The sequence below is a fragment of the Nicotiana attenuata genome, unplaced genomic scaffold (genome assembly GCF_001879085.1).
Source record: "Nicotiana attenuata strain UT unplaced genomic scaffold, NIATTr2, whole genome shotgun sequence".
Taxonomy (NCBI): Eukaryota; Viridiplantae; Streptophyta; class Magnoliopsida; order Solanales; family Solanaceae; genus Nicotiana; species Nicotiana attenuata.
In genome coordinates this window covers 32,463-45,611 of record NW_017675313.1, presented here as the reverse complement: position 1 = coordinate 45,611, position 13,149 = coordinate 32,463, and the positions used below count along the sequence as shown (strand labels likewise).

The 13,149-nt window shown below is 34.3% G+C and overlaps 1 long non-coding RNA gene across 1 annotated transcript; it reads right to left on the bottom strand.

The window, feature by feature from the left end:
- Positions 1-2,277: 2,277 nt before the first annotated feature.
- LOC109219946 lies at positions 2,278-5,766 on the bottom strand. Its single transcript, XR_002067013.1, has 7 exons — positions 5,388-5,766; positions 5,216-5,309; positions 4,980-5,106; positions 4,729-4,889; positions 3,379-4,625; positions 3,016-3,157; positions 2,278-2,419 (listed from the first exon to the last, which is right to left on the bottom strand). It is a non-coding gene; the product is annotated as an uncharacterized LOC109219946 (long non-coding RNA).
- Positions 5,767-13,149: the final 7,383 nt, after the last annotated feature.

Below are 13,149 nucleotides of genomic sequence, written 5' to 3'. Positions count from 1 at the left end.
GTGTATACATTCGCTTATTTTCCTTTCCAAGTCTCTAGCATATCCTAAGTGGTCACATTAGCAAGAAAATATAGAGACATTCACCTATAAAGCATGATACGAGTNCGCATTTTAGTAGCAAATTATTCAATTATTATACCTATGGGGACAATTCCCTCTTACAAGGTTAGAAAGGAGACTCACCTCGCTCCAAGTGCACTTCCAATACCAAGGACGAGCCCAAACCCTCAATTCGGAGCCGAACGATCCCAAACTTGTTAAATGAGGTAGGAACTAATCAATATAAGCTCACAAAATCGAATTCTAACTACTTAAGCAATTTCCCAACCATTAACACAAAGTTTCCTAAAATCCGATCTCGGGCCCACGTGCACGGATTCCGAAATTTTTCGAAGGAAGTTGTTCTCTATAACCTAAGGATCAATAATATATAATTTCTAATCCATTTCATAACAAATTTTGTAGTTAAATCTAACTTTTGTTAAAACCCTAGGTTTTGCTCTAACCTCTTGATTTTACCTAAATTCTAGTGTTTAATCTACCTAAGACACAAGTATTAAGCTAAGAATAGGTGGGATAAACTTACCTCAAGATGCTAAGTGGAAGTATTCTCTCAAAAGCTCCCAAAATCGCCAATGGAAGAGTGAAAAGTGTCAAAAATGGTTTGGAACCCATATTAAATGAAGCTCATTGCTTCAGCGATTTCCGCATCTACGGTCAGGGGACCGCAGATGCGGTCCCGCTTCTGCTAGAAATCGTTCGCACCTGCGGAACAGGCCAAATGGGCTGGGACCGCTTCTGCGGTCCTGTAGCCGCTTCTGCGAAGCCGCTTCTACGGTTTGAGGGCCACTTCTGCGGTTTTGGCCTGGCCTTCCCCGGGCCGCATCTGCTATTGATGGACCGCATCTGCGGTCTCGCACCTGCGGTCCACCAACCGCAGGTACGGTTATGACAGAAGCAGATGCTTCACCACTTTCTCAAAAATTTCAACTTTACTCGAGCCTTGTCCGATTGACGCTCGGGGCTCTCGGGCCCCGTCCGAACATACCGACAAGTCTGAAATCACGAAATAGACCTGCTCGAACCTTCGGAACGCCCGAAACAACGCTAAATCTAAGAATCACCCCCTAAAACCAATTGAATCAAACTTATGAACTTCAAGTTCTTAATTTTCCTCTAACGGGCCAAAACACCCTTAAACTACTCGGATTGACACCAAAATTTGCTGGCATGTCTTAAATGTTATATTGAACCTGTACTGGGCTTTGGAACCAATATACGAGCCCAATACCAATGTGATCAATCATTAATTAGTTTCTATAAATCCATAGAATTTCAGTTTAACAATTTCTAATAAAAATTCATTACTCGGGCTAGGGACCTCGGAATTCGATTCCGGGCATACGCCCAGGTCCCATATTTTCTTGCGGACCCTCCGGAACCGTCAAAACTCGAATCCGGGTCCGTTTGCTCAAAATATTGACCAAAATCAAACTTAGCCTTTTAAGAAAATCCTAAGGAGTTAAATGAGCATATTTCAATCCAAACTCTTCCAAATCCTGAACCAACCATCCCCGCAGGTCGTAAATTAGTTAAAGCAAGCATAGAAAGTTTTATTTGGGGGAACGGGGTTCTAAATAGCAAAACGACCTATCGGGTCGTTCCAAGTCCATAAATCCGTCATGAATAAATTTAGGCTTGAACACTTGGTTTAATTAATCCTTGAAATCATCTTTCTATTAATTTTGCCTAGTCACTCTTGTAAATAGGCCATTAATTACGATATTTCTTTTACAAGATTATGATAGGTTTTTCTCTTAAAAAAATACACAACAAAAAAAAGTTTTGTTCTTCTTGGAATTCACGTTTACAAACTGTTTTATTACTTAGCCATGAAAGCTGAAAATTATCAAGTGTTAATTTAGTAGGAATACTTTTACTTTAAAAAAAATAATAATAAATCTCGTTAAGTAGAACACATTCTCCACGTCTTAACTTCAGTGTAAGTTAGGTTACAGTGAAGTTGTTCATTGTATACGACATCACGTTTATTTTATTAGTTAAACTAGATGGTTTCTGCCCGTGCATAGCACGGGCCCAATACTGTAGAATATGAAATTACTATTTGTGAATAATTTGTTTTTATATGAAATTGCATAGAAGGGACAGAAGTTGAGACATCATTGAAGTGACACAGTTTTCACATCCATGAGAATACTAAATATACATATATAAATATGTTGTTGTTTACATATCAACAAAAAGAGATGCATTTTACTTCGAAAGTGGCATAATATTTACATCCATGAGAGTATCTATATTCACAAAAGGTGATTCTTTGTCCATACTGTAATTGTTCTTCTTTGTAGTGCAACAAAAGTACTTGTTCTTCTTTGTAGTGCAACAAAAGTACTGACATCTGCAATGACATTTGCAAAATCACACGAAAATACCAAGTTTCAGTACCTATATAACATAATAAATTAAGTTTTAGGGTAATATGAATGCAACTGATTTTTTCTAAAGCACTTTTTCAGTGTGGAATGATGCCTCCGTACAATTTGCTGGTTCAGTCAGAACACCTCTACAAGCAAAATCAGATAATGAGATATCAAGCAGCACTATGTTCACAAGTTCAGAAGTCTTATGACTCCAATTTGCTGGTTCTAACATATCCAACAGCTTTAGATAGACAAAGATAAACAGAAACAAATGAAATAAGCAACATACAATGCTGACACTTCACCTAGTTCGCTACCTTAATTAGTGCTCCACACTACTATTACTCACAATTCCTTTTTGATAAATAAGTAGGAATCATTCACAATTCATACTATCTTAAACATCAAACAGCATACGTGAAATTAGTTGGTCATTTGTATTGGGAGAAAACTACAATGCCTCTAGTCCTTTTGACACATTATTGACATGTTAATAAACCATGAAGAACGAGTTAATTGAGTAATATGGGAGATGGGATAGTATAATAGACAGATATTAAATAGGTAAACTAACCTAATATCACAGCAGCAAAAGATTAGCTTTAACCGTAGGCAGAAAGCAGCAACATAACTATGGCTTTAACTGCATCCAATAAAGCAGCAAAATGCCTTCAAATGCATCCCAAAACAGCAGCAAAATGTGGCTTCAGCTTCAACTAAGAGAGCAAGTGAAATTAAGTCAATATGTTGTACATCGATTAAAATTGCTAGAACGTTCCAAGAGAAAATTAAATAATACTAAGAGGTGCAAGAACAAGTGTACGTACAAACTACACATGTGTTGATCTGTTATTTAGAACTATCATATTAATTACATCTTAAAATTAGTTATATGATCAGATGAAAGAACAACAACTTAATTAAAAAGTTCAAATACCTTACAATTACTTTTTCAAAGGAGGAGTCCTTATTTCCAAGCCCCGCTTGTAGTAGGAAGCATTGTCTTTTGTCTCTTGATCTTCTTTTCCCTCCAAGCCAAGGCGTTCAATTTTGCGTTTGCTCCCCTTGGCAACATCCATCATGCTTGGTGGGGACTCTTGGTGGATCTCATTTTCTTTGTTCATGTAAGATAAAATGGATAACTTTTGCACTGTATCATGATATTTTGTAAATAATTTTTTCATTTGAATTTTGAATATCTTTCCACTCAACTGTTTCTGCACATCCGCAAGAGGTAAAATTTGTTTCTGGAAGGACAAAATTGGTTAATTACGCATCAAAAGAGGGTCATTTTGCCACTTTAGGAGAATGTGAAGAATGAAGATTTGGAGACTCTTAACCTTCTGTCAATATCAGATGTCAATTTCCATGGACAAAATAAAGAAATTGATGAAGTGGCCTTGAGCATAATTTTATCAGAACATAATAGCAGAAATAGGTTAATTAACGTTTCGAAGATGTGGCTTTAGTGGAAGGGGTGGTGCTGAAGATTGGATATTGCAGGGCATTATTCTGCAGTGAGCCAATATTTTTGGAGTAGGCTGACAGGTTTAGCATTTAGATTAAGTTAGGAAAGGATGTTGCTTGCATGTATTCTCTAAAACGCATAAAAGTAAAGAACATAGAGTAGAAACACAGGAGTTGGATAGATACCTACCAAAAAAAGGAGAGGAGTTGGGATGAAATGAGACATTTAATTCCTGAAATGTCTTAAAGTTAATTAGACCAAGTATGTTACGTTGTCAAACTTAAGCTATTGTCTTTTGATTGAATTATTCGCACGTGTGTAAGTGCAGCTTATGTTCTTCATAAAAGAAGTCCAACATATTTCATCCAGTAGTTGCTTGTGTTATGAGAAGTGAAAGAATGTAAGCTCTTACTCCGTCCATATTAAGGTGCTGGTTAGTAAGTAGGCACTAAGCGTCTAACTGAACCACAAGAAAGTATAGGAGAATATTAAAAGAGAAATGAAGCTAAATAAAGCAAAAACAGAATGTTAGCTTTCAACAGTTCTCTAAATAGACAAATTTTCATATCTAATAGTAATATGAAATATGTACCTTGACATGGTAGATGTCATAAATTTCTTCTGAGCTGAGGCATAACATTTTCTCGGCAGGTTTGTCAGAAATAATGGCTGTTGCAAAACCACTATTGTCTCTAACAGTGACTTCAAATTGACATCTGTTATAATGTAGAGCAATATTTGGTTAGATGAATAAAAACAAAATAATTGTAAACTTTAAATAGTCATTATTCATATAGAAGAATCTAGTAGCATTTATACCTTGGAATTAGATGAGTGGATCGTTGACAGTTTGTACAATAAATTGTCCTCCGAGAGAAAGATCTCGTGAACAATTGCTTACAGTCAGAACAAGCTAACACACAAAATTGTTGGTTCTCATTTGGCAGACAAAGTTCAGCTTCGACAAAAAATACTTGTCCCTATATAATTCAAGAATGCCACATATTTTTTTTGTGACTACTAAAAATAATTAAATTTCGATAGAATAATATAATTTATGTTGTTCTTACTTGAGGTTGCGCTTGGATATTGGAAATAGCTATGATTTCATCCTCAAAAGGAACCACCATGACAGAGCCTGTGGAAGATGTACTCTTTATCTTGTATGCATTAAGCATTGGTTCAATTGTTTTGGCCCTACAAGGTAGATAAAATCTAAAAAAATTGTTCTTGTATATATTAATACATTATATCAACAATATGGTTCTACAGATGCATAATTCACAAAGAAATACATGCATAATACCATGACTTCAACTCAACAGCTTGTGGGTAAGGAGGATTGAAATAGATTGTTGTACTAAATTTGTTCGACAGCCCATTGAATTTGTTCGATGATCCTACATGCATTCAAATATTAAGATTTGATTTTTTGATATTTGAAAAGAAAAAATGTAAAATCATGTAAGTACTAATACCTGATGATGATCTACCAATTTTTCTAGCAAGAATAACTGGGTATTCATTCAGTTGTTTCAAAAGTTTATTCACATAAAGATCAATGTAATCTTCCCAGAGTGTGAATTTTGTTGTTTTTTTCCTGTAAACAATGAATAGAAGATGTTCAAATACTATATTGAAGCGACATGAAGAAAATACAATATTTGCTACCAGGCTCTCCCGTGGGAACTTGTAAAATGATTCACAAGCCCAAAACTTGAAGCATATAGAAGAAATATGAAATGAGCATGAGATGACAACAATTCATAATATTGATGATTTATATCCTGATATAATTCGTCATTACTTTCAACCAACATACTCTTGTAGTAAGGAAGTCAAGTAAACGTAACAAAAAGTAATAGCTAAATGTGAACTTGGACGGTAAAATAAACCTCAAATGTAAGACATTCTTTATTTACAAGTAATGTAAATTCAGAAGACACAAAAACTGAAAAAGTAAAATACTTGCCATATAAATGAATTCTCCCAAATATTTAAGTTGCAAAAACAAAAGAAGTCAAGTGCTTAGGGAAACAAAGAACGAAATATTTTACTTTGCAATCACATAAATCAAGCATCCAAGTTACATCACATATACTTTAAGCTTAGGAGGTTAATATGAAATTGTGAACAATAACAAATATCTAGCTTAGACAAAAAAAGGATGCCCACATATTTCAATAAAAGGAAGCCATGTTTCCCTAAGAAAAATTTTGGCACTATAAAAATATAAAATGGAAGTTACACCTTTAATCTGGTTAAAGTAATGCACGCAGTCACAACCTAATGGCTAAGATGTTCATTTTCACACATTGCATTTTCAAGAATCCTAATAAAGCCACTATCTTGAGTTTTAGCCTGAAGCTTTCGTTTCTATGTGTGCTTGATTTAATAAGAACCATATTACAAGAGTGCATGTGCTTCACCTCTTACTACTCAGCAATACTACAATATGAAAATATAATCTCAAACTAAAATGCTGCAAAAACAACTTCATAGTTGAATCACATGCAATCTTTTTTCGCCACAAAAAGAGAAAACCAGTAGCTACAGCGAGAGGTGGTTGAAGAGGAGGAGGAGGTGAAGGAAGATAAGGAACAACAAAAGAAACGGAGGAGAGGAATAGGAGGAGGTATATCCTTACTGCTTATCCATAATAATAAATTCTTGAATTCTTCTTCTATTTGCAGCATATGTTGAAGGGCCGCCATTAATCACAATAGCAAGGACATCTTGCGTTAAACCAAAAAAAAAACAAATAAGTTAATATATTATGAAAATTATTATGTCATAATACTAAAAAGATTTTTGAGAAGGTATAATAAATGGATTGTATATGCACAAATATAGATAGTTAAATCTTTAAATACCAAATTCAGATTCTTTAGGTTGATACTCGAAAGTGTCAAATGCCGTGATAATTAGGCGTGTTGGCGGAGGTAATGGATCCTCAGGAGGAGTGACCTTTTCAATTGGCTCAACAATGGTACTTCTATCAATTGTCCAAGTGAATTTGTTAAGTGGATTTCCATATAAATAAGATGACTCCTTCACCAGTGCAACCGACACCAAGTAAGTGTGGAAAGGATCAAATAGATCTTCAAAATGCGTTATATCAGCATTGAACATGATGGCCTGAACTTGATTTTCCTGTAAGAAAATAAGATACAATTAGATTTTCATCATATTCAAATAAATTGGGAAAAATTACACCAGCAAAATATATCAAATTTTAATATGAGCAATCTCTAGTATATGAGCAAAAAATGGATTAATTCAATTATTGTTGGCAAATTTGTGAATTTAAAAAAGAATACCTCTTCATCCTGTAGAGTCATGAGTTGATATTTTTTGGTTTTCTCTTTGTTGTCTTTGGGACGACCTTTATCAATTACTTGGATCTTACAAGTCCATTCTTCTGTATTGGGATGATCATGTTGATAGTTAACCTTTCACCCATAGTGAAATTAACCTGTAATTACAGTATAATTGATATTAGTATAATAGTATACATTAACAATAAAAATAGACATAGTTTAATATAAATGAAAGAATATAGAACAAAATCAAGTTATAATTAAATTTACCATAAGAAATTATAGCATATGGTCAGGAAAAAGCTTTTTTAATAATTTCATCATAGACTATATTGTATGTAGAGTGATCATCATCATCGTCAGCTGTAGGTGGTCTAATTAATACTTTCACACAATTAGAACTTTTGGCTCTTGATAAAGCAACATACAATTGACCATGAGAAAAGACAGGTTCGCGCAAATAGATACCCACAAAATCTAATGTTTGACCTTGAGCTTTGTTTATTGTCATGGCGAAACATAATCGAACTGGAAATTGTGTTCTTTTAAAGGGAGAGGTAATTTCTCATCTTCTGATGTCATGAGTGGTATTCGCGGAATAAATACATGTCTATTTTTAAAATCGCCGCTAGATATTGTTGCACTAATGACATGAGTTTTAAAATCATTACATATTAATCGTGTTCCATTGCATAAACCTTCACTGGGATTCAGATTTCTTAATAACATAATCGGGCAATTTTTTTCCAAAGATAATTTATAAGGAGGCAAGCCAGCAGGACTTAAAGTGTGAAAAAAATGTTCATACTCACTCTGATCTTTTGGATCAATTGTCTCATCAGTAGCAATGTAAACTTTTTCAGTGGTTGGAAATTGAGCAAGAAGCATGTCATTTATTTCATCAACGAAATCATTTTTGGTTGTTAGAATAGCACGAGAAGTAATAAAAGAAACATTTGAATGACATTTGTATAAATCAGGATAAGTAACTCGGAAGAGCATATTCAATGATTCTTTTTCAGAAGTAAAAGGAATAATGAGAGAATGAGGAATTTCAATTTTGCCATAGGCATTTTGTCTTTCTTTTCCATCACCAATTCTCATTAAATATTCACAAAAAGCAGGATCTGTTTTCGCACGCATATTCTCTGATAGTTGTAATTTTTCAAGTTGATTCCAAATTTCAGAGCACAATAAACTTTCACGAATAAAATCTTCCATTTTTCCACTACGAACTACGGGAAGAGTTTGTCTAAAATCACCAGTGAAGACAACTACCTTTCCACCAAATATTATATTAGTTTCCATGAGATCTCTTAAAAGCAAATCGAATGCTTCTACCATTTCCTTTTTTGCCATTGAAATTTTATCCCATACAATTAGTTTTGCATCTCGTATTAAAGATGCTAATGAACTTTGCTTACTAATATTGCAGCTGAAATTCTCATTAACATCAATAGGAATTTTAAAGCGAGAATGAGCAGTTCGACCTCCAGGAAGTAGTGAAGCTGCAACACCGGAACTTGCAGTTGCTAAAGCTATAAATCCTTTGTGCCTCACAGTAGCTAATAAAGCACGATATAAAAAGCTTTTACCAGTTCCACCGGGGCCATCAATAAAGAATGCCCCTGGTCTATTTGAAAATATTCTGTCAAGAATCATATCGTAAGCTCTTCTTTGATCAATGTTTAATTTGTTTTTCTAACATTAAATCTTCTTCGCTAACAATGATATTTCTTTCGAAATGAACATCTTTAGCTTCTTTTGCTGCTGCAGATGGCTTTATTATTTCTGAAATTAGTTCAAATTCATTAATATCACGGCCCATTGAATGAAGAATATTGTTAATATGGTTTAACACTTTGTAACGGATTTCTCTTGTATCTATATTCGAATTTTTTTTGAAATCTTCAGACATTGGGTTTTCAAATTTTTCCCATAGTTCTCTTGGATTAGTTGGATTACAATATATTAATAACATAGCAAATAATTGTCTTAAACTGGACGGCATTTGATAACTTAGAGCTTCAGACATACATTCTACCAAATTATTATCACACACTAATAATCCTCTTTTTTCTGCAGCTTCTCTAAAAGTTTTACATTCTACTCCATTTACAGTTCGCAAATCTTCATATGATTTTGGTCCTCTCACATTCATTAGAAGCAATCTAAGATAGTATCTTTCCCCTTCAGTTGGATGACATGTCACCACACGACCAATAACACTTCCTCGTTTACGACGTGTCCATTTTTTATCTGCTGTTGACCATAAAAAGTATTCTGGAAATTCACGATATAATAAATTTAAGTCCATAGCATCTTTGTTTTCTCGATTCATTAAAAAAAAACTCAGTTAACATTATTTTTTTAACCATAGGATTGTTCACAATTTTACTAATATTGTACGTATTCTTGAAGGAAACAAGTTGTTGTCCATCAAGATGTAGTTGAAGATGATATACATTCGGAAATATTTCACTAATAGGGAAAGCAAATATACGCCATGTAGCCTTAGGTGGTGACACCCACCTAGCAGATTGGTATTCCTTTATTTCATCTATCTCTATGTTTGTATCATTAGCATGTATATGAAATGCAGTTTTATCATGTCCTTTGCAAATATACTTATAAATATACTTAACAACTTTAATATCAGAGCAAATCTCTACATTCATATGACAGTTGAACTTACAAAGTAAATATGGATTATAAGGAACAACCCATGAATTATCAAGAAGGTGCCCTTTTATTTGCACTTTCTTTCCTGTGTTTCGTCTTCGATAAATTGGATACGAATTTTTTCCTTTAGTTGTTTGTTTTGCAAACTCCTTTGGATACTTAAATTTACAATGACCTTTTTTTTTCATGCAAGAATTTGTTGGATTTAATTCTCCGCATGGACCGTGCATCATATGATCTATAACAAGTGAATATAGTGTAGGATTTTCTTTTTTATCCGGTAATTCAGCACATACAAATCGATCATATGCTTCAGGAGTTAGTAATTTATATTTTTCATCAAGTATTATAAGAAAATGAGCATGTGAAAGTCCCCGCTTTTGAAATTCCACTATATACATAAATACTGCAACTTTACCAAATATTTGTGTTTTGAGAATATCCTTTTTCAATTCTTCTAGTTTTGCTCGGAATACTCGACTAACTAAATCGGGTCTATTTTGTGTTTCGCCTTTCGTCAGAAGGTTTTCTTTTATTTCAGGCCAAGAAGGATTACACGTCATAGTCAAAAATATATCTGGTTTTCCAAACCGTTGCACTAATGCAATAGCATCCATATACCTTTGATGCATATCTCTTGGGCCTCCTGTAAAGCTAAGTGGGAGTATTTTTTGTTTTCCAACCTGTGAAGCTTCTCTTTCCCCACATTGTAGAATATCTAAGAGCCCACCACATATTTTTCAACTCTGAATAAATCCTGATTAAAAGTAGCAAAGTCTAATCTTTGGCTTTCAATTTTTATCCATTCATCCACAACATATTGTTGGAATAATCTTCCAGCATGTAAAAGTATGTTTTCATCATCTCTTATTTGAAGTTTGTAACAATAATATTCACGACAAGAAACATTGCCTCTTTTTCGTTTTCCTTTTTGCATAACCTCAACTTCCATATCGAGTAATCCATCAATTGAACACATATTCATTATACTCGGTAATTATTCATGTTCACAGTATATTCGCATTGTTGATTTGCCGGTAGAATGCTTAATTTTTTTTATACCACAATGCCATCCATTTTGACCGTAAGGAAACAATAATGGATATTGTAATGGATCATAACAACCATAATAATAATTAACCAGCTGACTTCTATCACTTTTCGTATATATACGGATATGTGGTGCAGGAATAGAGTTATTTATATCTTGTTCGACCCATATACCTGCAACTTCTGATACAGTTGGTAAATTATATACTCGTTGATCTAAACCAGCATCACTCTTAAGCGCAATGTAGAAATTAGATAATTGTGGAATATTTATTAAGGATTTCAAAAACATTGAGTATGGATTGATTTTTAGTATATTCATCAAACTTTTTACAATATCTTCATTCAGTTTGTTTGAACATGCCATTCGATTTCTCACTTCATTTTCACTATCAAAGAAGTATAACTGAAGGTTTTTTCCTTTTTGATCAGCTGGTATCAGGTCATTTATGAAATGATACATTTGCCCTTGAACACGGAATGTATAGATACCATTATTTCTTTTTGCTAGCTCTTTATCATAAGTTACACCAAGGGATGTGAACGCAAATATGTTATTGTATGTTCTAATGTAAGTTCGAAAATATTTTTATTCCTCACTATTTCCCAAATAAAGGTTTCTTAACTCTGTTGGCATTTCATGTGAAATTAGTTGAATAGAACCGTTACCACAACAGAATGCAGGCGGTTCATATTCAGATTTTTTTGCTCCACAAAATTGGCATTTCGGTACTTCTTTTAATTTAACATAAGTATTTTTTGCTTGCATACTACTCGAACAACCAGTTTCTGTGAAAACATTCCCTGCATATGAAAACTCTAGATTTGAGTAGATTATTAACCCAAAAAAAAGGTAATCACTACTGTTCTGAGTAGATGTAGTTTAAACAAACCTTAACTTTTAGTCATACCTATTTTTTTCCTTGAAAAAGGCAATGGGTCTTTATAATAAGAGAACTTTGGTAGGTAGAAACATTGGCAACATTAGAGGTTGATGCGTTAGCTGCATCAATACTAATTGAAGATTCAGTAGACCGTCGTCTTTTTAATTCAGCTCTGTTTGCACGCCGTCGTGCCAAAAGGTCCTCTTTTTTATCAGGTGGCATCAGTCTATATAATTCCCGTCTCCTAGCCCTTTTGTCAGCTTGTGATTTTCCAAAGATCTGGTCATTTTCATGGTTTCTATTTGCCATTAAGGCAGTTTATCTATTTCCAAGATATTTTTCTTATTACTAAGGCTTAAAAAAGGAAAACACAAAAATTTTAGCTACATATAATGATATGCTTATGAGTAATGTATGTAAGTTTAATCATACTGACATATATCACAAGCAAAAGCAACTCAAATAATGATATAAATTTCATATCTGAGTATGAATGGAATAGATTACCTTTTAGTTGAAAAGAGTTAAAGTATGTGTAACGACCCGACCGGTCGTTTTGAGATTAATGCCCCGATCCCTTATTAACTATTTTCCCCAAGTTTATTTCTGCTATTTTGATTTTCCGGGATGTTCTGTTTTAAGTTTCGGAGAGTTTTGGGACACTTAGTCCCTAAAGGAGAGCTTAAGTGTTGGAAAGTTGACCATAGTCGGAACAGTATGAAGACGACCTCGGAATGGAAATCCGATGGCTCCGTTAGCTCCGTTAGGTGATTTCAGGGTTGGGAGCGTGTTCGGAAGGTGTTTTGGAGGTCCGTAGCTAATTTAGGCTTGAAATGCCGAAAGTTCGAATTTTGAAGTTTCCGGTTCGATAGTGAGATTTTGATCCGAGGGTCGGAATGGAATTCCGGAAGTTGCAGTAGCTCCGTCATGTCATTTGGGATGTGTGTGTGTAAAATTTCAGGTCATTCGGACGTGGTTTGGTTAGGTTTTTTATCAAAAGCGTGTTTTGAGAGAAAATAAAGTTCTTAAGCTTACATTATTGATTAATTTGAGTTTCCGACGTTGTTTTAGGTGGTTTAAGGATTGGTGCAAGTCTGAATGATGTTATGGGATATGTCTGTAGGTTTGGTTGAGGTCCTGGGAGCCTCGGGAGTGTTTCGGATGCTCAACGGGGCATTTTAGAGTTGTTTTAAATTGCAGAAATCTGAGTCCATCAGTTGCAGACTTTTTCTTCTTCGCGATCGCGTTCCCTTTCTCGCGATCGCGTAGTGTAATCTTGGAGGAGGACCAGTTTCTTCTTCGCG